The sequence below is a fragment of the Panthera pardus genome, unplaced genomic scaffold (assembly GCF_024362965.1).
Source record: "Panthera pardus isolate Hobbes unplaced genomic scaffold, ASM2436296v1 HiC_scaffold_20, whole genome shotgun sequence".
NCBI lineage: Eukaryota > Metazoa > Chordata > Mammalia > Carnivora > Felidae > Panthera > Panthera pardus.
Genome location: NW_026526766.1, coordinates 44551311 through 44575764, shown reverse-complemented (window position 1 = coordinate 44575764; position 24454 = coordinate 44551311).

The following is a 24454-nucleotide window of genomic DNA, read 5'->3' as shown; positions in this document are numbered from 1 at the left end:
AAATATTTTAAGCAGAATGGCTTTAGCTGGCTGGGGCATTTTTATGAGGGGAGGGAGTGTATTTAAAAGCAGGGCTGTTTCTGTAACAGGAACCTGTTTTGAAGGAAATGTTCTTGGGCGGGACTCTACGGGTACCAGGCTGTCAAACCTCTGGGCCAACTTGATGTCAAAAACAGACGTTCTGAATGTTGCAAACAATGTTTGTGGAATTTGGACACGATTCTAGGGTGGATTTAACACAGAGAATAGTGAGAGTCTGTGAGTCTACCGGGCACCCTTAGAGCCCGTTTTCTTACAATAGTCCTGTGAGAGAGGCTCGGATGAGGCCATTTTATAGAAAAAAAAAAAAAAAATGAAGTGACTGCTTTCCAAGGTCACAAAGTGTGGCGGAGGAGCTAAGCTCCAAAGCTCCATTTAAAGTCACTCTGTCTGTCATCCATCTGTATTTCAGAATACTGGGCTCTTTCTCAGAAAAGTAGAAGGAACAGAGATGAGTTTATAGAGCAGGCGTTTTTCCAAATTCAAAGTAATCAGAGTTACTGAACACGAGGTTTACTGTAGAGGCACAGAGTTGGCGGATTTTTCTGGAAGGCAGCACGGTGCGGTGAAAAGAGGAACGCACTTGGGTTAAGGGGTTCAGGTGTGGACGCGGGCTCTGTTGCTTGTGACAGTGAGCGACTCCCTCCCTGAGCAAGTGCCCACCCAGCCTGCAAAATTAAAATGGTACTTAGCATCATCTAGGTGCTCAGTGAAGGTGAGCGAGAGCTGAACTGGGGCCTAGTGGTGGGGGCGAGAGGTAGGGAGGAGGTGGTCTTTCGTTCCCCTGGGGACCATTTTGGGTCTTCAGGAATCAGCAGTTCAGCGAGTTCCTAGGAGCCTCCCCATCCTGGCCAGCGATAGCCAAACCGACAAGCGGAAGGGGAGATGCGTTCAAATCCGATATTGGACACCTCTCAGGGGAGCACTCCTGCTCTAGTGAGCAGGAGAAGCGTGGCTGGACACGTGTGGTGCTGGTGTGGCTACTTCTGGCATTCGTTTGGTTCATTCCGGGCCCATCAACCTACTTCCTGGCTCGGTTGGCCCCTTGGGGGACCCCCCTCAGTGACGACCCACCTGCTCCAGATCTCCCTCTTTCCACGTTCTCTACTCACTCGGATGTTCTATTGCCTTATACGTGAAACCTTTGAATTTTCTCTACATAGCATATGTGTTCATGTCTGTGAAGGTCCTTCGTGATCTGGGACCAAGGGGGTACCCACCTGGAAGGGCTAATTTTTGTCGTCCCCCTAACGGGTCTGCCCTGCCGGCTCCTCCACACTCTCCTCTGGGTCTTCAGAAACTTCCAGGAGTTCCCATGCAGCCATTCTCACCGCTCTAGTTCAAGAGCCCCCTGCCCCAACCTTGTCTTTCTCTGCTTTACTTAGGGAGGAATATTATGGGGCTAATATACGTACATTCAACCTCCAAACCACATCTCAGATACTCCGTGGCCACACAGCCTCTGGGGAAAGACTTTAGGTCTTTCTGCCCCACATGGCCACCAGCAGGAAGGACAACACAAATGTGGAATTCAGGAGATAGCTCACCTTCTCCTGTCTGCTAACCTCTCTGTGCCTCACCTCCTCATCTTTTATTTAAAAATTCTTTAAAGTTTATTTATTAGGAGAGAGAGAGAGAATGGTCGTCATGTGAGTTTGCAAGTGAGGGAGGGGCAGAGAGAAGCAGATAAAGAATCCCAGGCAGGCTCTGCACCATCAGCTCGGAGCCCGTCACAGGGCTTGAACTCGCGAACTGGGAGACCACGACCTGAGCCGAGATCAAGAGTTGGACGCTTAACCAACTGCGCCACCCAGGCTCCCCATTGCTTCCTCGTCTTTGCAGTGAGGATCATAGTCCTATCTTCCTCGGTGCTTCCTGGAAGGATCAAATGGCCTAAGTACCTGCAAAGCACTTAGCACTTAGCAAAGGGTCTAGTCCATAAGCTGCAGCTACCATGAATGCCAATAAAAACAACTGGAAACGTAAGGATTTGAGGAAGAAGAATATAACTGATTTTGAATCTCTGTGCCCTCACTCACTTGAATATTTGTGCACACCAACCTCGCTAAAGCTCTTCTCTCATCCTGACAACAGACATGACGATCCCTCACTCCCAAGGCCGCTGGGATGTAAACTCTCTAGGCCTATGCCCAGCACAAAGTGTGCATCGTGGGTATCAGTCGCCCAGTTTCGTAGGGGAATTGCCTGCTGTTGCTGAATGTTGCAAAGTGTTGGGAGCTGCGGTTCGTGGGCTTTGCCTCCACCAGCACATGGAACGGGAGGTACGCAGGGCGAGCAGGTGGGGGTTAAAGTCACCTGTGTACTCAAACTGACAGTGACTCATGACACGTCTGCACAGATTGCCAAGAGTCCAGACCTTTGCCAAAGCGGGGAGATGCAGGAGCGGTGAGCAAAGTGCGTTCTGTCCCTGGGGGTATAAACACGGCACCGGCTGTGACCTCAAAAGGCTTGGGTGGGAGGGCCATTGAGGTCGGCTGTCCATCTTTTGGACTGGGCCCAGCCTCCCCAAGGAAGCACCCAGGGAGCTACCTGCGTGGTGTCTGAAAGCCGTCATTGGCCAGAGCCAGCAGCGTGTGGGATGCAGCATGGGACCCCAGGCAGCCACCTGGGTGGGGGTGAGGTGGGTGGCTGGGGGGAGGTGGGTGGCTGGGGGGAGGTGGGTGGCTGGGGGGAGGGGTGCTACCACCGCTTTTTCTGGGGTAAGTGGTTCTGCTTGCTGTAGAGGGAGATGTGCAAGGGACAAATGCCCTCCCTCTAAGGCCCGGTGAGAGAGCTTGCCGAACTGGGTCTGTCCCCGCCTGGCCACTGTCCCAGACGGGCAGGTTGTGGGATGGGTGTGACTGGGGGGAGGTGGGTGTTATTTCTGATACCCACTGGCTTGAAGAAAATGCACACAATGTTTGTAGAGTATATAGTATAGGTGTATGTTGTAATATACACGTCTTTGTGGTTTCGTTTTTCATATGTGATCTAAAATTGGTGTTTAACAAGTAAAAGCTGGAATTTTGCAGATATCTGAACAGAGTTGTTCAAATAGGATCTGAGGTTTGGGGTGAGGAGGAGCTCGGGTCTGAAGGGACGTGACATCCTGACATTGTACCCCGATGTCCTATGGCCGTGCACGTGTGTTCCTGTCCCTAGTATGCACTCCTTGATTGGGGAGGAGGTCTTATGTTTCTTGCATCCTTTAGGTCTGAAACCTAATATCTGTCCAGCAAATGTTTATTGAATTAAACTGCAGCTCTTGTATAATGAGCAGATTCTTTTTCAGTTAATACAGGTTTTTTTTTTTTTCTTTAAGAAAATCAGTAAGTGATCTCGGATGTCTTTAATAGAACTTAAGGGACTATATTCAGGTTTTTCTCTTAAATGATGAAAACAACAGTTCTGTATTACCTGAAGATAGTATTGGCTTCTCAGGCCGCCCAAAACTGGGGCTTTGAGGGAAAAGTCTGAACTGGTTTCAGAGACGCATCAGAGCCCCGGGTTTTTCCCAGAGTGCAGAGCGGCAGCTCTGTCCAGGCTGGTCAGCTGCATGGAGCAACTTAAAATGCTTGGCATCGCGGGGCAAGGTGAAGCAACGACCCGTCCTTTCGAAATAACTTTTTCCGGTATGACTGGTGTCTTTATGCCTTGTTCCAGGATGGCCGGGTGAAGACACAGAGGAACACAGAGAATGCCATGTGACCAACAAGGCAGAGACTGACATAGGCACCTAAAGTCGAGGAACACTAAAGATTGCCAGCAAACTACCAGAAGCCAGAGAGGCTTCAACTTTGAATCCACCTGACACTGTTTTTCTGGTTCTCTTCTGGTTTTTCTCTGTGCTCTCCTAGATTTTCCACATTCACATGCTAGCCTTGCTCCTACTTGTTTACTCGAGGGCAGGTACTTTTCACTCTTCTCCCTACTTCTGATGGTGACTTCTTTATGCTACCTTTGCACTCTTCCCCTGTCCAGAGCCGGTGCATACGGTTGCACATGTTGCTCACTGCACAAGAACTCCTGGCCAGGAGGAAAGTAGGGCTAGAATCCAGCCTATGTACTCTGGTGTAGGGCCACAGCCACAGTGGGGGATGCTTTTAAAAAATTCTCACGAAGGGGTGCCTGGGCAGCTCAGTCGGTTTAGCGTCCGACTTTGGCTCAGGTCATAATCTCACCATTCATGAGTTTGAGCCCTGTGTCAGGCTCTGTACTGATAGCTTAGAGCCTGGAGCCTGCTTTGGATTCTGTGTCTCCCTCTCTCCGTGCCCCTCCCTCGTTCGTTCTCTCATTCTCAAACATAGATAAAATTAAATAAATAAATTCTCATTAAGATGCTGTATGGGCCAGCGCTGGATGGCCTAGTTATTTTCCTGAAATTGGCTATCCTTCAACTTCTCCATGCCCTCTGGCCTCAAGGTCTCCAGTGGCTTCTGTGGACTCTGTCCCTTGCCCGGCAGAGCCCATCTCAATCTCTGCCTCTGCCTTTACCTCAGAATGCTCTAGCAGTGCTCTCACTGGCCTTCTAGAGCTTTCCCAATGTATTCCATGGTAGCTCTTTCTATGGCAGCACGTGGGCATCCCAGGGGCAGCCCTCAGTAGCACCAGAAATTATTGGTCCCCGTTCTTTCCTCTGAACCCATAGCAGATGCCGGCAGGAACCGTAGGCAGTGGCGTCCCCACAGCTCAGGATCCAAGAGACTCATTCCAGCCGCCAAAGCGCTAAGCTTTCCCTGTGATCACACATTTTTGCACCAGCCAGAGCTCACACATGCCTCTACAGACCCGCGGCCAGAGGCATGTGGATATCAGTGACTGCTCGGAGAAGCTGGCCAAGGCCAGCCCGGCGAGGGAGGGCCCGGATTACGTGCACGAAGAGATCTATTCGAAACAAGTGACAAGAAACTGTATGTCGGAAATCAGAACAGCTGTGGGCTCCTCACCGCGGCAGATGGGTATGCGGGGAATGCTATGCAGCTTTAATCACATTTAACACGCCTGTCAGAGAATTGGGTCCATCTCAGTATTAATTCGGGTTTCGCACATTGTTTGACAGAGTTCGGCCATACCGTGCACGCTGCACTCAGCGCGGCCAGAAAGAAGAGGGTTTCTGTGACCTGTTTTCAGCAGAGAGCAGCCAGTGCGGGTTCACACTGGGGCTGGGAGCAGGGTGAAAGGGGCACCACCGTGAGCCCGCCTTAGGGGGCAGAGCTCGGCTGAGGCTGCGGCAGGAGTGCCCAAGGAGGGGGGCCTCCCGGCCCTGACTTACGATCACTGTGCAGTGCCAGTGTGTGTGTATGTGTGTGTTTAAATTCTGAATCAGAAAAATTTATTTTTGAGAGAGGGGGAGGGGCAGAGAGAGAGGGAGATAGAAAATCCAAAGCAGGCCCTGAGCTGTGAGCCCCAAAGCCCGACGTGAGGCTCGGACCCACAAGCCATGAGATCACGACCTGAGCCAAAGTCAGACCCTCGACCAACTGAGCCACCCAGGCGCCCCCTAAATTCTGAAATTTCGAGTAGGAAACGATTTCGGCATTTCCATTCTGGGCCACGCCTGCACACGGTTTCTGGCCGGGAAAGGCAACCCTGCCGGCCACAAGCCCCAGGGGTGGCCGCATGATGGAAGAGGAGGAGAGGTTTGGGAACAAGCAGACTGGACGTCGAGTCCTGCTGTTGCCTGCTTCATTTGTTCATCCATCGACCCACAAAGACCAATTCTGTCAGAGGCGCGTTCTCTGCACTCTGCGCACATGAGAAAAACAACTCTTCAAAGCAGGGTGGCTTGGGTGCCAACCAAACCTATTCCCAACTGACACAAACACACCCGGGGTCATTGTCTGAAGGATAAATGAAGTAAGTGCACGGAAAGCACATAGCAGGCAAAGGGGCTCAAGACAGGACGGCCGGCAACAATAAAACTGTTTCCGCTTCCTCCCCAGGAAGAGGAGATTTCTGCTTCCCTGGGAAAAAGGTCCCCACTCGTGAACATGGCAGACCGTCTTCTGCCCATCCCCCCAGCTCTGGCTTACAGTCTGGGTCATGCTGGCCTGCTGGTAATGAGTTACCTTAGGTACTCCTGGTACTCTAGAACATTTACAAACTGCTAATGGAATGGAGTTTTGCTGTTTGGAATTGCAAAGGCAGAATTTAAAAGGCTGGTTCCCGGGGCCCCTGGGGAGCTCAGTCGGTTAAGCGTCCGACTTCGGCTCAGGTCACGATCTCACGGTTCTTGAGTTCGAGCCCCCGCGTCGGGCCCTGTGCTGACAGCTGGGAGCCTGGAGCCTGCTTCGGATTCTGCGTCTCCCCCTTTCTCTGCCCCTCCCATGCTCATGCTCTGTCTCTCTCTCTCAATAATAAACGTTTAAAAAAATGTACAAAGCTGGTTCCCCAAGAATACCACTAGAGACTTGAGGTCTCTAAAACTCCCTGTGAGGTATTAAAAACAGAAACCAAATGCCTGCAAGTATACACAGGCTGTCCTCAGGAAAAACGATCATCGTTTCTATTTCCTGGGCCCCGAGACAGTGGAAGGATGAGAGAGAGGAGAGGCTGAGGAGCCCATCATGCTGGACTTTTCTCCTGGCCCTCAAAAGCCAGCCTGGGATATGGCACGCTCTTTTCCGTGGCTCTGTAGTGGTTATCCTTAGTTTCACAGCTTCTACAGAATTTTTTCAACACTTCAAAGGAAAAATTTTAGCTTCGGCTTTTAAAAGGTCTTCTTTTGCCATCTAGTTAGTATCCTGCTGGGCATACAGGCTGGATCCTCTGTCACTGTCTCTGATGCCGAGAATGCGTTTTCAACTTCTACCCATAGACGGGGTTGAACTTTGACATCTTGGCAGACCTTTCCGAGGCCTTCATGTACCGGAAAGCACATTTTGAGATTATATAGACGAACAAGAGCTTCGTGTGAAGATCATGGCTGATTTCGACTTGTCAGGGAATCAAGTCGGCAGGCGTTCGGTTGCCGCTACTAGGTATGGAAAGTCAGAGGTCAGATGGAGGGGCACGACGGTTACAAAATCTAATAGCTTGTGAATTGCCAGCAGAGCTTGGACACAATCAGTTGCCCCCCTCAGGCCCCGCCTCAGGGTCTGATTAAGAAGCCGGGGTTGGGACTCAAGAAGCTGCCTATTTAGTATACACGTAGGCATTCTAATGCTGGTAATCGGAGACCATTCTTTGAGGAACACTGGCGTCCAGAAGGAGAAATACACACAATCAATAAGTAGATCCTCCAGACCAGTATTATTGGAAGAAATATAAATGGGATTTTTCAAGCCTATCCAATTGGCAAGTATTTTCCTAGGTGGTAACACCCAGCACAGGCAAATACTCAACTCAGTAGGTGGCCCTTCTCTTCCTGCTAAGGGGAGTGGTACCTGTGACTGGTCTGTGACTGTGGAGAGGTGCGGTGGGGAAGAGGGGAGGGAGGTAGCTGGAGGCAGGGAGAAAAGGTGGGTGGAGGTCTGGGGGCACAAGGTGAGGTGGGGAGTGGAGATTTTGCCATGCGTATCAAAAAGCCTGAACAGCTTTCTAACCCTTGAGCCCAGGAGACTACTTCAAGGAGGAATTTATCAGAAAGGAGTAATTATAAGCAAGCACAAAGTTGTAATGATACGGATGCACAGTTCCCTGTAGAATTATCTGTTTTATGAAAAATAAAAATAGTTCAAGTATCCACCATGAAAGGTTTTTGGTTAAAAAATTATGGTAGATTGGGGCACCTGGGTGGCTCAGTCGGTTGGGCATCCAACTTCGGCTTAGGTCATGATCTCACTGTTCATGGGTTTGAGCCCTGCATAGGGCTCTGTGCTCACAGCTCAGAGCCTGGAGCCTGCTTCGGATTCTGTGTCTCCCTCTCTTTCTGCCCCTCCCCAGCTCACACTCTGTCTCTCTCTCTGGCTCTCAAAAAATACACATTAAAAATTTTTTTAAAATTATGGTAGATTAATTGATGAAATAATACGCAGATATGTTTCATGGTGTTCAAGAATAGAGAAAGTTGTGAAGACATTGTCAAGTGATAGTAAGTGAAAAGTAAATATATTTTTAGAAAGATCATTTGTCCTCTAGGTTTTTTGAGATTTCTATGGCAAACAGGTCTTTAATTTTTATAGTTGGAAAGTTGCTAATTAGTGTTACCCTGAAGAAGAGGGGAGGATTACATTTGACATCTGTCAGGCCTGGATTCGCATTTCTGTCACCGATCAAGTGTGATTTGGGGCATCCGTCTCTGTGTTTCAGATTCCTCAACTGTAAAATCGAGTAAATGATAACGGCGTATGGGTTTGTCATGAGAATTACAAGAGATAATTATGTAAATGCAATTGACACGTAATAGAGTATATAAATGTTGGATTTTATCCCCCTTTTCAAATTTGGAAATCAGAAAGTACTAACCTCTGGCCAAAGATCAAAAGAGTGCATTTCTTTTACACAAACTATGGAATTTCAAGTTGTTTCTTTTGGATACTTTTCTGGAAAAGGGTTCTCAGGGCATAGTAAATGCTGTTGGAAATGAGAACTGGAATTTGTCGTTGATATCCTAATTGGCTAACTACAGCTTCTCGTCCTATTGGTTTTCCCTTTTGTCAGCTGTAACAGTTTAGAATATTTAAATAATTGTCCTTCTACAATTTTAACAAAAGAAAACTCTTAAGATCCGTGTTTAGAGGGGCGGTAAATCTCAGACTATTTTCCATCTCCTTAAAATCCCACCAAGTCCCAATACCATTTACAATAGGCATTGACATGTAATACACTTAGGAATAAATCTAGTGAAAAATACACCAGACTTAACAAGGAAAACGACAAACCATTGAGAGAAATTTTATCAACTAGGTGAATGAAGGGATGTGCCATAGTCATGTTGTAGAAGGCTTAATGCTGTAGAGAGGTGAATTTCTTCCAGATGTCAGTAAAGATACATATAGATTAAATTAGAATGCTTATGACAGCAGTATCTGTAATAGCCCCCAAATGACAACAGCCTAAATCTCCATCGTGAGTACAATGGGTAGATCAGCTATGGTATATTCCCCAAATGGAATGCTATACACCAATGATAATGAGCAATCTACCACTATAAATGGTACATAAATGAATATAAATCTCATCAACTTTATGTGGCACAAAAAGAGAAACTCATGAAAGAAACACATGTTGTAGGACTCCATTTATACAAAGTTCAAAAACGGGCAAAACTAATCTATGTAATTAGAAGTCAACATCCTGGTTTTCCTTGTGGGGGGAGCAATGATTGGGAAGGAGCATGAAGAAGGTTTCTCGGGTGCTGGTAACATTATTTCGTGGTCTGAAGCTGGTGAAATGGTTGTGTTTGGTTTGTGAAAAATCATCAAGTTCTATACCAATGAGCAAATATACAGATGTGCATATGTGACTAAATTTGAGACTTCAATAAAAAGTATAAACTTAGTTTCCTTAAGTATGTTTCCACTACTAGGTATTTTCCCAAAGAAAATGAAAACCCTACTTTGAAAAGATATGTGCATCCCTTTGTTTATTGCAGTATTATTTACAATAGCCAAGATATGGAAACAACCTAAGTACCCATCAATAGACAGATGGATAAAGATTATACATATTACATCTTTACTATATATATATATATATATATTCATACATATACGAATATTATGCATCCTTAAAGGAAGTGATCATGCCATTTGTGACAACATGGATGGACCTACAGCATATTATGCCAAGTGAAGTCAAATTGAGAAAGACAAATACCATATGTAGAATCTAAAAAAACAAACCAACCAAACAAAAACACCAACAGACTCAGACCTATAGATACAAAGAACAAATTGATGGTTGACATAGAGAAGGAGTGTAGGGATGAGCAAAATGAGTGAAGGAGAGTGAGAGATCCAGGCTTCCAGTTGTGGAATGAGTAAGTCACAGGAATAAGAGGCACAGCTTAGGGACTATAGTCAATCATATCGTCCTAGTGTTGTATGGTGACAGGTGGTAGATACACTTGTGGTGAGCACAGTAAAAGGCATAAACTTGACAAATCATGTTACATCCGTTTCAGATGTACAACAGTGATCCAGGTGTAGGACATGTGGTTCGACAGCTAAACTCAAAAAAAAAAAAAAAAAAATGAAAGACACAGTCTCTCATTAAAGTTATATTTACTGAAAACTTCATGTTTGGCTGTATTGCAATCTTGGGTGGCAAAGCTCCACCGTCCTCTTGAGAGAGGAAATGAGCAGTGATTACAGTGTTGAGGTTTCCACAATGGAAAGGCAGAGTAAGAAACTACTTCAAAAGCTTTGTTTAGGGCCAATACAGTTAGGAGAAGAGAGACAGCAAAGTAAGATTTATTGACCAGCTATTACGAGTATTTTTTTTAAATTTCACATTGTTATTCAAATTCTAGTTAACGTATATGGCAAAATTGGTTTCAGGTGTAGAATTTAGGGATTCATCACTTACCTATAACACCCAGTGCTCATCCCAACAAGGGCCCTCCTTAATGCCCATCACCCACTTGGCCCATCCCCTCTCCAACTCCCTCCATCAACCCACAGTTTGTTTTCTATAGTTAAGAGTCTCTCATGGTCTTATGGTTTGCTTCCCTCTCTTTTCCCTTTCTCTAGGTTCATCCACTTTGTTTCCTAAATTCCAAATATGAGTGAAGCAATATAGTATTTGTCTTTCTCTGACTGACTTCTTTTGCTTAACAGAATACCCTCTAGCTCTGTCCGCATCATTGCAAGTGACAAGGTTTCATTCTTTTTTGATGACCGAGTAATATTCCAGTGTGTGTATATATACACATTTTTTAAAAATTTTGTTTAAGAGAGAGAGAGAAAATCGGGGAGAGGGCAGAGAGAGAGAGTAAGAATCTTAAGCAGGCCCCATGCTCATCATGGAGCCTGACATAGGGCTTGATCCTATGACCCTGGATCATCACCTGAGCTGGAATCAAGGGATGCTCAACCAACTGAGCCACCCAGGGGCCCCCACCCACCACATCTTTATCCATTCATCAGTTGATGGACATTTGGGCTCTTTCCATAGTTTGGCTATTATTGATAATGCTGCTATAAACATTGGGGTACATGTGCCCCTTTGAGCCAGTATTTTTGTATCCTTTGAGTAAATACCTAGTAGTGAAATTGCTGGGTGTAGGGTAGTTCTATTAACTTTTTGAAGAACCTCCATACTGTTTCCCGTGTGGTGAATTTTAGCCATTCTGACAGGTGTGAGTGGTATCTCATCATGGTTTGGATTTGTATCTCCTTGATGGTGAGTGATGTTGAGCATCTTTCCATGCATCTGTTAGCCATCTGGTGTCTTTGGAAAAATGTCTTCATGTCTTCTGCCCATTTCTTAACTGGGTTATTTGTTTTTTGGGTGTTGAATTCGATAAGTTCCTTATAGACTTTGGATACTAACCCTTTATCAGAAATGTCATTTGCGAACATCTTCTCCCAGTCCATAGGTTTTCTTTTAGTTTTTTGTTTTGTTGATTGTTTCCTTCATTGTGCAGAAGCTTCTTATCTTGATGAGATCCCAATAGTTCATTTTTGCTTTTGTTTCTGAACATCTGTTAGGTGTTAATTCATAACTATCCATGTTTTTTTTTTCCCCCCTGATATCTTAATTTCTATGACATAATGGGACAAGATTATTATTTTTCCTCTTTTATATATTAGAAAACAGAGACTGAGTAAATTAACTTGGTCAAGACCAGACAGATGAGAAGAGGGGACTGTATTAGTTTCTTGTGGCTGCCATAATAAATGACCACAAACTAGGTGGCTTAACACAATGAAGATTTATTCTCTTAGAGTCCTAGAGGCTGGAAGTCCAAAATCAGGGTGTTGGTAGGGCTACATTCCCTCCAAAGGCTCTAGGGAAGAAGATTCCATTCATCACCTCTTCTGGTTTCTAGTAGTTCTACACTTTCCTTGTCTTTTGATTGCAGAGCCCTAATCTTTGTCTCTATCATCAAATGGCTGTCTCGTCAGTGCTGTGTCTTCTCCTGTGTCTCCTCTCAGGACACTTGTCATTGAATTTAGGGCCCAACTGGATATTGCAGGATGATCTTGGAATCCTTAGTTATATCTGCAAAGACCATTTTTTTCCAAATAAGGTTACATTCACAGGGTTCTGGGGTTTAGGATGTGGGTATAGCTTTTGGACGGGACACCATCAACCCAGTATAGGGGCTGAAGTTTATAAATGGAAAAGAAAAAAAAAAGAAAACAAACCATAAATCTAAGATCTGATATAGCTTCGGTACTAGAGAGGTTCTTTCTTTGTTAACAGTGGTCACAGCTAGTTCTTGTATAGTCTTCAGGGCAACTTCCGAAGTGCCCCAAAGTGTCTCCTGGATATGCCAGAGTTTAAGGAAGAGACAAAATGCCTTGAAAAGTTGACATCCATTTCTGTTGCTGCTTATAGAGGATGCTCTTGGTGCCTGGCCCAGACCTCCTTCACCAGTCTGCTGCACCCCGTGGTCCAGTACTTTGTTACCTGATTACAGCTCACAGCCACTATCTTCTTCAGAAAATTGCCTTTGGCCAGGTGGGAGCTCTCTCCATGTGCCGGTTATACGCTCCCCATATCCCAGAGGCCAATGACTGACAAGGGGTACAAGGTGGCCCTTAGCCTAAAAATGGGGTCACTTTGGTGTTGCCATTTGTGTTAAGCCACATCCTTGCTTAACTTTCTTTGCCCTGCTCTGCCCTTCTGGCTTCCTTTCTCCTGAGCATACTCCTTTAATAAATCACTTTTTCGAGGCCCCCCCTCTCTCAGACTCTGCTTCTTGAGAATTCTAAGACAATGCCGTTGCCGTTGGCAATAGCCCACCTTTCCTGCCAGGCTCTGCTGTTTGGAACTTCTTATATGTTTGGTAGGTGCACACACCTGTGAAGATTTGAAGGCTGGGACCATTTAGTAAGCTGAATCCTGAAGTCTTGACTGTAAATGGTTTTATTGACAAATTTTATTTTTTTAGATTTGTTATTTTGAGAGAGGGAGAGAGAGAGAGAGAGAGAGAGAGAGAGAGAGAGAGAGAGAGAGAGAGAGAGAGAGAGAGCGCACGCAAGATGGGAAGGGGCAGAGAGGGAGAGAGAGAGTATCCCAAGCAGGTTCTGCACCGTCAGCATGGAGCCCAATGTGGGGCTTGAACTCACAAGCCATGAGATCATGACCTGGGCCGAAGTCTGACACTTAATTGACTAAGCCACCCAGGCACCCCTTATTGACAAATTTTATAAATACCTAGCTTGGAAGGTCAATATCATTAATGTCAGCAAGAGTGAGTCCCTAAGGCCTGGAGACCCGCTTATGACCAGCCACATCAACCACCACGGGAACTTTTTTCTAAGTAGGCTTCACGCCCAGCACAGATCCCAATATGGACCTTGAACTCACAACCCTGAGATCAAGACCTGACCTGAGATCAAGAGCCAGATACTTAACCAACTGAGCCACCCAGGGGCCCTGGAACATCTTGGTTTTGTCTATGTGCACGTGTGTGTGGGGGAGGGGGGGAGGGAATGAGATAGTTCATTAATCCAAGCAAAGATTTTTCTGTCCTTTAAAGTGTGATCTCATCTTCTTAATTATACTTTGCTGAAGACAGTAAGAATATAGAACTCCTTGCCATTTAATTCTATTAGCCAAGCAAGCTATTAGTCTGGCAGGAAGACTGTCTAAACATCTTGGTTAGAAATGGATCAATGAGTTGCTGATGGGCCTACAAAATCATCAGCATTAGCTCTTTTAAAGATAGCCTTCCTTTTAAATGCACAACATACACAGTATTTTAAAGACATCTCAATGTAGACACATCTCAATCAACATTATCCTTACAGTAAGACAACATGGACCGTCAACTTGGCCTGAATATAGCAGCATTAGAATAAGTTTTTGAGGATCCATAATCAGAGCTGGGAAGTGAGTTGGGGGGGGGGGGGCGGGGAAGGGTTAGTTAATAAGGACAATGTATGGTGCTACCTTAGGTATGGTTTTCTTGGTGGGGGTATAGAGTCCAGACTGGCTGAGCAGAGTTGGGGGGGTGGGGGATACTTTTATGGCTTGAACATCCTGAAGCAGAAGTCACTGTGTATCTACCCATTCTCATTCACCGCAGAACCACTGGGCTCAGTGTGAGAGGTCTCTGGGAATTTGAGCCAAAGTCTGTCAGGAGTACTGTGAATACTCCCGGCTTCTTTGCTTTACTCTGTAGATCTGCCCTCTCACCACTTGTTTGCCATAAGCCTCGTCTAGGAGGACTTTTAGCTTCAGATCCCTCTGTCGAGAACCTCTCTCCACTGGTGTTTCTTTAGTTCCGATTCCAGAAGGGGAATTTGATTAGCCATCCTCTGCTGTCTGTGCCAGGCTATGTGATCATAGCTCCCTGGCCAGACTGCAGAGTTGTTGTGTGGGATCAGGAGTCCACCCCTGATACTATCATCCAGGGGCGAGGGTGGAGGGAGAAAGTCACGTGACCTAAAGCATAGCTGCATGAGGGGCTGCCTCCTTGCGGATGGTGGCTGGGGCAGGGACAGCGACCGATAGGTCCAGTGTCAAGTTTTTGTTGCTGTGAGCAAATATGGCCTCAACCTCCCTGCACAGTCTTGTCCCCTCACCTCCCACACCTCTCTCCTCCCTCCACGACAGCCACGGGCCCCCTTGCTGGTCTTCAAAAGTGTGCTCCTGCATTTTACACTAGCTGTCCTCGTGTCTGGGAATGCCCTTCCCCCAGACATCCACACAGCCCTCTACAGCCTCTCCATATAGAATAGCAGCTCCCAGCACTCTCTACCCCACCTCCCCTGTGCTAGTTAAATCCATAATCCTTGAGACCAGGACAAGTGGCATCTTTATCTACTCATTTGCTCATTGTCTACCCCCACCCACCACCCCCCACACTAGCACATAAGCTTCAGACGAACGGGAACGTTGGTCTGCTCACTCTCGTGTCCTCAGTGTTCGGAACAGCGTCTAGCACATGTCGATCGGATGGGTAGAGACAGAAGTCTGTAGGTGTTGGGAACAAGTGTCATTCTTTTGGCTGTCCAGTCCTCTGTCGGGTCGTACTGGTACTGTTACGGTACAAGTCACAAAGGGTCGATCCTCTTCGTCCCACCTACTGGCAGCCAGGGGGCGGGCATGTGACCCAGGCGTGGCCAATCAGATCTCAGCCTGGGATTTTGGCTCAGGATCGAGGAATACAACACTGAGGGCTCTTAATCTTCATCTACAATATCTGCAACGTGCCCCGGGCATCACAGTGGGACTTCACTACAAGTCTACGGCCGTTTCTGTTGGCTCCAGCCTCTCATGCATTCGGGGCCTCCGATGACAGTCCAGTAAGCGTCTTTTCCACTGAAGAGAATCAGAACAGATTTCTAGAGCTTGCAACCAAGAACCAGGGCCGGAACAACAGGTATCGTTAATTTTTAGCTTCTCCAGAGGCAGCCACCATGCCTTTTCTTCTTTTCATCGTTTTGGATTGCTGAATCGGTTTATTGGTTTATTTCAAAGGCTAGTTTATATGCTTATTTGAGACATTAGAGAGTTTGGGGTTTTGTTTGATCAGTTTACCAACTTGCCTTAGAGGGGATTGCGGCCTTATTAGAAGACTTGCTACTTGAGAGCAGGATGGGGTCTTGTTCAGCTTTACAGCTCCCAGGATACTGGGGCAGGGTCTGAAACGCTACCTGGTCCTCAGCTCATATTTGTGGGATTAGGAGGAAAACTGGGGAGCCCGAACCAGACTTACCCACAGTAAGGGATAGATCAGACCAGAAGACTACCACAGCAATTCTCTCTGGAGGACATTAGCAATAGTCTTAGGAATCTCCTTATAGCTGTTAGAAGCTCTCGATGTCTGCTATACAGCTGACTCCCTTTTAGAAGGTCTCAGAAGGCTGTGGTTTTCTAGGCTCCCTCCCAGTGCTTCTCTCAAATTACTAGCTTGTTTTGGAGACTTTTGGACTCTATGAATCATTCAAGCTGGTCCAAGGTGTGTAGTTGGCATTGCGGATGGGAGAATTTTGTGTAGGACTGTGCTATGCATTGCAGGGTATTTAGTCTTCCTGACTGCATCCACTAAATGCAAAAGCAGCCTCAAGTCATTGTGAAAAAAGAAACATGCCCTATGGTTCCACACTCCCCGCTCCAAATAGCTAGCCTCTGAAGTTGATAGGTTTTCCTCTTTGCTTTGGCCATTAGGAAGCTCAGGGAGATATACGGCAAGTGCCCTCAAGAACAACAACAAAGGCTCTCATAACAGGCGAGTTTTATATTATCCTTGCAAAAAGGGATTTTCTTATTTCCCTATTTTCTTTTCAGTTGAATTTCCTCATCACTTTTTGTTTGTTTTTACATAGTGTATGCATTTTCGTAAGCCTCTTCAAAAAAAATTTTTTTTTAAACAAGTTGGAATCCAAGTAAATAAAATAGTGTAAAATTATTTGATGCTTTTGATGCTTTTCTTTTATGTGTGACATTTGCACCAGTCTCTTGCTTGAGCTTTTCTTTCCTAAGATGCTTTGGGAATAAAAGCACTTGTAGAAACACATCGAATGTCATTTGTCTGTTGCATCTCATAGCACTGTGAGAGAGGCCTTCTGTGTGCCGATAATCTCAGTCAGTTGTAAAGCTACTCTTCAAAGATGATCTGTTGGGTATAAGCAGGAGAAATAAAAAAGGAAATCCCATAAAAGAAACAGCAGCATCTATCTGGTAAAACCCACTAGCCCAGGAGGGGGAAGAATAAAAGACACACAGTCTAACTGTAGAAACTGCAGGAGAGCATATTCTGGGTAGGATGTTAACTCCGTAGACATCTGTTGGTGACATCTACAGTCAGACATGCATCATGGGAGGGATCTGTAAATTATATGGGGGACAGTTTAATGACCTACAAAACAGCACATCCACCCAGCACAGATAGCATCTTCAAAAGAAAGAAAGAAGCAAGAAAGCAAGAAAATTAATTTAGGTGGGAGAAGAGAGGGTGGCGAGGTGGATGAGTGGCCAAAAGGGCTTACATGAAGAACCCCCTTGGGAATAATAACCTTGAAGGCAAGAGTGGACCAAGTGAAGAGGGTAGTGCTGCTCTGGGCATTTCAGGGAGGGTCAAGCAGGAGACAGGAGGAGACTAGCACAACCTAGGGGAACAGAGGAGGAAACAGGCCTTTCAGAAAGGAAGAAAGTACAAAAGAAAACTGGATTTTGACAACAGAAGCAAGTACTATCTCCGATTTAAAAAGGATAAGCAGGAGTAGTAACAATCCTCGATGGTCAACACTCAATGCTTTCTTAAAAATAGCCTCAGACATCAGCTTTCAAGCTTTTATTGTATTGAAACCATTTTCCAAATGAAGTTGATGCAGAGCTCTGATAGAATGTCATCTCCGTGAGACCAGGGACTTTTGTCCTGCTGTTCAATCTTGTATCCCCAGGGTCTGTCACCTAGTGGGCACTCAATGAGCATTTGTGAAATGGATGAGTGAATGAATGAGTATGTAGTTGGGCTGAGAAGGATCATTACCTTTCCAACAGATACCAGAGTTCCTTAGGGAAAAGACCTGATCTTCGTGAAATACCTTGATAGGTCACTTGAGGAAGAAGGCAACTAAGGGACAATTCAAGGCTTTGTAGAAGTAATAAACTTCAGTTGATGGCGGGAAGATGGGCAGCACTGAGAGGGGAGGGAGAAAGATGGAGAGGCCAAGGGCTTGCTATTAACAGTCATGACTAATACTCTTGAATTACAGGCTGTGCAGCACTATGTGGAAACTTCTTACTATTATCCCCGGTTCTCCAGTAGAACTGTAGTCCAGAAATCTCCCTTTATGGATGAGAATGGGAAGCATACCAAGAGGAAAGGGCTTGCATTCTTTGTTTGGGTCAACAGCAAGAAGATTAAGACACAACAATAAAAAGCTGTATGGCCCAGATTGGCAAATGCAGTAAAATCAAAGAAGGCGATAGAAGGGACTAGAAAAAGGCCTCTAAGTAGTTGGGAGAAATTTTTTTAAGTTTATTTTGAGAGAGACAGATGGCGCAAGTGAAGGGCAGAGAGGGAATCCCAAGCTGGCTCCACACTGCCAGTGCAGAGCCCCATGTGGGGCTCAAATCCACAAAGAAGCGGTGAGATCATGACCCAAGTCAAAACCAAGAGTCGGACACTCAACCGACTCAGCCACCCAGGCGCCCCAGTCAGTGAAGAAATCTCGAGGGGAGCTTGTATTTCCTTCTCATGGGAGGATGGGTGTTGGGGCTGACCTTGTATGGGTGTTAAAGGACAGGCAGATATTAGGAAGACACAGGAAGCAGCAGCAGCAGAACTGCTGGGGATGAGAAGTGCAGAATTCTGCTCCCTCCACCTGTCCCTCCTCTAACTCCCCCCCCCCCCCCCCGCCTTTAAAACTTTCAAGAGCTGAGGCAAAGAAAAGAGGAGGTTCTAGAGGGTTAAAACGTCTGAGAGGGAGAGGAGCTGAGGAATAGAGCACAGAGGTAGGACCCAGGACCGTGATTCAGTGGGGATATTCCTGAGACCTATCCTCGATTCTCCAAATCAAGGGATGTGTTTCCTTATCTATACAACCAGGATAACACATCTACCCTCCAGGGTGGTTGAAAGGGTCTTACATGTTTGTATGAAAGGAGGGCTGCAAAACTGTTGAGACTTAGGGGAGGTCTAAACTGCTCCCTGGTTAAGACTCCTTCCTCCACCCCAGCCTCGATCTGTGGAGCATTGGAATTCATGCTTCAGGCAAAGTAATAAAGGCCTCTCCTCCCCTCCCCTCCTGGTCCAGTGGGGTCACTTGCAAACCGTCAAAGCAGCAAATTTCAAATTCTTAGCTACAAAACTGTACCTAAAACAACCACGGGCAGAAAAGTCCTTAACTGCAAAGGGTCCACACTTGCCAGCAAGCTCTTGGAGATGATGTCCCAGAATGGCACTCTTGTAAGGGGCCTCTTTTCTCTTTCTCCCCCCAACATGGCACCTATTTCCGGTCAGAGGCGGTCTGCAGTAGTTAAGGGCAGAATATTTTAAGGAAGTATCTTCGGATGAGCCCTGGAAGAACGCCAGAATCCTTTCCGCATGAGAAGGGATCCTGAAGAGATGGGACAGGAGGCTGTTGTAAAGGGAGAAGTCTGTGGGGCCACCACCTCCTACCCTGAGGCAGCCCTCCCTCCTCTCTCTCCTGGTTCCTCCTCTGTGTTCAGTCAGCTTTCAAGTGTGGCCTCCACATGCATTGTTCACAGTCTCACCTGAGTGTGACAGGGAGCCAATCCCTAAGCCCCGGTTTCCCATATCAGTGTTAATCTTCTCAAATGCTTGCACCTCAGGCCGGTGACCCCCCATTTCCTCTGTCTGGCATAGAGCAGAATAGCATAGACCCTGGCTGCTTAGGGGGTGGTGGAAATGCTCCTGGGGGAGGAAAAGAAGAGCAGGACCAGGCACACCCAGTGGGATGGGGAGCTTAGGAATAATTGAGGAGAGGGTTGGGTGCTCTACTCCCATTTCTTGGCACCCAGAAGGAAGGACCAAGAAGAAACTCTGGGTCATTCACTCAGTTGCCCACTCATTTGTTAAGTCCACTGCAGGTATTAGACACACAAAATTCAGAGAAATCCTATAGCGCCGAAGGAGCTCCCAGTTGAAAGGCAGAGGTTCTCCCATCGCTGGAACACTGTCCTGCGAAGTGCCAAGTGCAATTCATTCACTCATCCATCACCTACCACGCAGCAGACACTGTTCCAGGCTCTGGGAAGGTGCATAGAAAGGTTGTTTCAGGAGCCCCTGGGAGCGTGGGGCATTGAACTCCCCACCTCAGAGTGTCTCCCTGACTGCTTACTCTCGGTCCCTTTATTTGGCAGAGTGTGGTTTTCCTCTCCACGGAGAAACTCTGGGAAAATACAGCTGGGGGGATGGGGGAGGCCTGGAAGGGAACCTGCCTGTGCAGTGGACTAAGAGAGCTCACCACTCTGGCCACACGGACCCTGAAGGGGAGTTCCCAACAGGATACAGACAAGCAGGTGCCATATTCTTATTCCAAGCTTCACGCGAGACCCGGGCAAGTTTGCCGTGCATGTGGGAGGCCGTCATGAGGGTGAAAACTATAACCACAACATCTTAAGAATAGATTTATGGTTAAAAGAGGGCATTTAATTTCCATTTTAAAAATACTATAGGTTGTATTTTGCAAACTGGGTCTGAAGAACACTCCTATCTTCAGCTTTTTTTTTTTTTTTAAGGGGTTCTAGGTTTTATTTTAATCTTTGATCTGTCCATTAAACCACATCAAGCTACCTTTCTTTTCAGAACTGCTCGGGGGCTTTGCTACTGACCTAGCAGGCTGTGAAGTTTGAGGAATTCAGAGATTCTCAAACTTGCTTGTGTAGGACCCATTGAACTTGGTGAAACTCTCATGATCAAAAGGATCTAGATTGTGGGGCACCTGGGGGGCTGAGTCGGTTGAATGACCAACTGTTGGTTTCGACTCAGGTCATGATCCCAGGGTTGTGGGATTGAGCTCTGCGTTGGACTCTGCACGGAGCATGGAGCCTGCTCAAGCTTTTCTCTCTCCCCCTGATCCTCCCCCACTTGTATTCGCTCTCAAAACAAAACAAAAGATCAAAAAATTAAAAAAAAAATGTATCAGTTGTGAAATGTAGCTCTGATGTCTCAGGAAGTTTGGGGTTCCATAGTTATTTTTAAAAAAAAAAAATTTTTAACGTTTATTTATTTTTGAGACAGAGAGAGACACAGTATGAATGGGGGAGGGTCAGAGAGAGAGGGAGACACAGAATCTGAAACAGGCTCCAGGCTCTGAGCCATCAGCACAGAGCCTGACACGGGGCTTGAACTCACGAACTGCGAGATCATGACCTGAGCCGAGGTCGGACGCTTAACCGACTGAGCCACCCAGGCGCCCCTGGGGTTCCATAGTTATAATGAAATGGCATGTGTCTCCTGAATTGTCCTGGAAAGAATTGTGAATAAGGTGCTTAGCAGAGGTGCAAAACAAGACAACCTGGGCCTTTATGGTACCTAGAAAGGCAGTTACCTAAGGGCAGGGACCAGGTGACTTTTCTTCATCTTTCTTTCGTGGTTGGCAATAATCTAAGACAATTGATTTCCTGCCTTTGCCCAGAATCCACATGTGGATGACTGTCTGTTCAACTCTCTGCCAGAAGCCATGTCTGACCTTCCTGCTCTGATCCTTACATGGCTGAAGAAGGCCACATAAGTGGCACAGCCATTTATGTGGATCTCCTGTTGGAGCCTGCTGCCAGAGCAGGGACATGCCCCAGGATAGTTGCAAGATGCTGCTTCTCTGGCCTGGAAGTAACCCTGGTGTGGCGAGAGCTCTGTGCTGACGGGCTCGAGGATGGGGTTCTGGGCTGAGTCCTAGACCTCCTTGTTCACTGCTGGAATGGCAAAGAAGTGACACATTCCCATCACGAAGATACTCTAACAACGGTGACTCCATCTGTCAACTTGATTTATAGGTTTTACATAGGGAATTTTACATTTTAGAACGGATATGCCCTGGGAAGCCACGGATACCGGCCTGTTTCACGGGAGTGACAGTTTATGGAGTTTGAGCGACTCGCTAACCTCTCTAAGCCTTGGTTTTCTATGAAGTGAAACTTTAAAATGGAACTTTTCGTAACATATGAACATGTAACTGAGCACTTAGGTTTTGTCACAGGTTATCTTCTACATCATCTCATTTCATCTTTGCAATGACCATCTGATATAGTTCTTATCGATTGCTTCCATCTTTCAGAGAAGGAATGCAGAGAAGGAGATTGCCTCTTGCCTGAGTTTCGACAGTGGTCATATAGTAAGTGACAGATACAGGGTTTGAGGTCAGTTGTGTCTCACACTTTTGCTCAAGCTTGCTCCTTCCGCGGGTCCACAAAGAAAAGAGGTGTTTTAAAAGTTGACTTGGGGTCTTCTGAAGGAAAATCTCTGAGGAGAGAGAGGTTTCTGCTATAGTAGGTGAACCAGAGTTGAATGCCCCGACGTATCATTTTGCTGGTCCTGCCCACTGTGGAGGAGTAACTCAATTATCTGAGAAATAATAGCTGATGATTATTGATTATCCAAGGCTTAGGCTTTGTTCAAAGCCCTTTCAGTGAGTAGGAACATTTAATTTTCTCAGCGACTCTGGAGTAGATATCCTTATCCTAGTTTTATAGGTATGGAAACTGAGGCTGGGTGGTTTAAGGAATTTGCCCCAGTCGGTCGCTCAGCTTACCTCAGGGCAGAATCTGAATGGAGGCATTGTTACTTCAGGGTCCTGCTCTCAACTGCCTTTGTTATACCTCTGCTTCTCCTGGTCTCTTGCATTATTTATTGAGCCCTGACAATTTGCCTTGTGTTGTTGGAGATGGGGGCCCGCAGGGCTGACAGTGATAGAAGGAAGATTGGCAGAAGGAAGTGGTATCTGGGTCAGATACCTGACCAGGCCAGAGATGCAGAGCGAGAAAGAGACCATTAAGATCCTGGGACAAGAAAGGAGGAGATCTGTACCGCTCAGCCAGATTTGAAGTTTATGGAGAGCCTTCCTTGTACAGCCTCTTAAAGGAGGACATCCAGGAGGGCACGAGGGGAGAAGAGGAGCAGGTTTACTCCCTACAACAGTGCAAGTGTTCAGGCTTAGCTCTGTCCTAACGTCACCAAGGAGCATTGCAGAAGTCCCCATAAGGGGACACCTATCATAGGGCAAAACCAGTGCTGGGCTATGCACTGCTCTAGAGGGCACCTTTCATATAGAAATGTAGGGCATGGTGATTCAAGGGCTGCAATGCACATGCAGCCCATTGTGAAGGAGGTCTCTGGAGTTTTCCAAGTGTTCTAGTTTCTTGCTAGAAAGCATAGGACCTGAACTGTGTAGAATCTGTCCCCCCCAGTTTCCCCCCCCACCCCACCCAGGTCTTAATCTTGCTAGTAGGTCCCCAGGTTAATGTCAGAACAAATCAGTAGTGAAGGAAGGAAAAATACAATACATGTGATTTCTAGAATTCTTTGTAAGCTGGAGAATGGGTTGCATCTCGGGTTACGGAGAAGATCCAGTGTTACCAGAGGTGCAAACTCCAGTTGAATGGGGGCAATCCGTGAAAGTACTCCACCCATTTGCTCAACTCTTAGTTATTTACTCAGTGAACATTTATTGACATCTTCTAAAGTTTGGTGTGTTAGGCACTGGAGAGGACGATAAAGAGGTTGTAGTTTATGTTCTCAATAACAGAAGAAAAAGTGGAAACCAATTCTGTTGAGTAGAACGAGACCCGCAACAGTAGACAAACGTACAAACTCCAGTGTGGACACCAAGGAGGGGGAGAGGAGGGTAGGGTGTAGAAGGAAGATGGGTGAGAACATTCTAGCAGAGGGAGTCCATTAAGGGGAACCCAAGTGAAGTATCCATATGGTGGATTCTAAACAAATCTACCTTGGTGGTTTCCATTGTATACAGCCTGATGCCCAAATATGAAATAAGAGAATGCCTATGGTAGGGCTTTGTAAATGGGAAAACAGCTACTTTTCTAGTTTGAAGTGTTAGATGACTATTTCTGGGCTGTGCGGAGGTAAAGGTCCCTTTCTGGTAGACAGCAGAGTTACAAGCGGCTCAGGGTTGGTGGTCAGCAAAGGTGTCAGGAATCCTCAAAGATCTCAACTGACAAATTCCTGAAAAGTTAGTCGTGACCCAACACTTTCCTTTATTAAGCAACGTGCTAAATGCTTTACGTAGGTTATCTCTGGCCCTCACACAAAGCCAAGGAGGCTTTCTTCACAGAGGAGGAAATGGAGGCTGCTGGAAATAACTGATTTGCTGGAGTTGCACAGGTAGGAAGAGCCAAAACCAAAACTTAGACTATGGGGGTCTGACCCCAGTGGGACCCATGTCCCCTGAGAGGGTCAGTTTTACTTCCCTACGGGTAAAATTCTGAGTAAGCTGGGAACAAGTTTGGTCAGAGAACAATGGTACTACAGGGTTATTTGTCCTTTTCCTATCAGTTCAGAGGCAATGTAATGTGAACAGTGCTGTCTTTTGTTTATGGGGTGATTAAAATGCTTTGTTGTTTTCCCTATTTTCCAAAATGGCTAACACGTTTACTCTACCAATAGAGAGTAGTAAACTTTACATGAAAAAGAAAACACCCCTATGATAGGGTATTTTTTTTTTTAATGTTTATTTTTGAGAGACAGAGCATGTGAGCAAGCAGGGGAGGAGCAGAGACAGAAGGGGACAGAGGATCCAAAGCAGGCTCTGTGTTGTCAGCACAGAGCCAGATGCGGGGTTCACACCCACAAACTGAACCGTGAGATCATGACCTGAGCTGAAGCTGGGTAATTAACCGACAGCCATTCAGGCACCCCAACTTATAA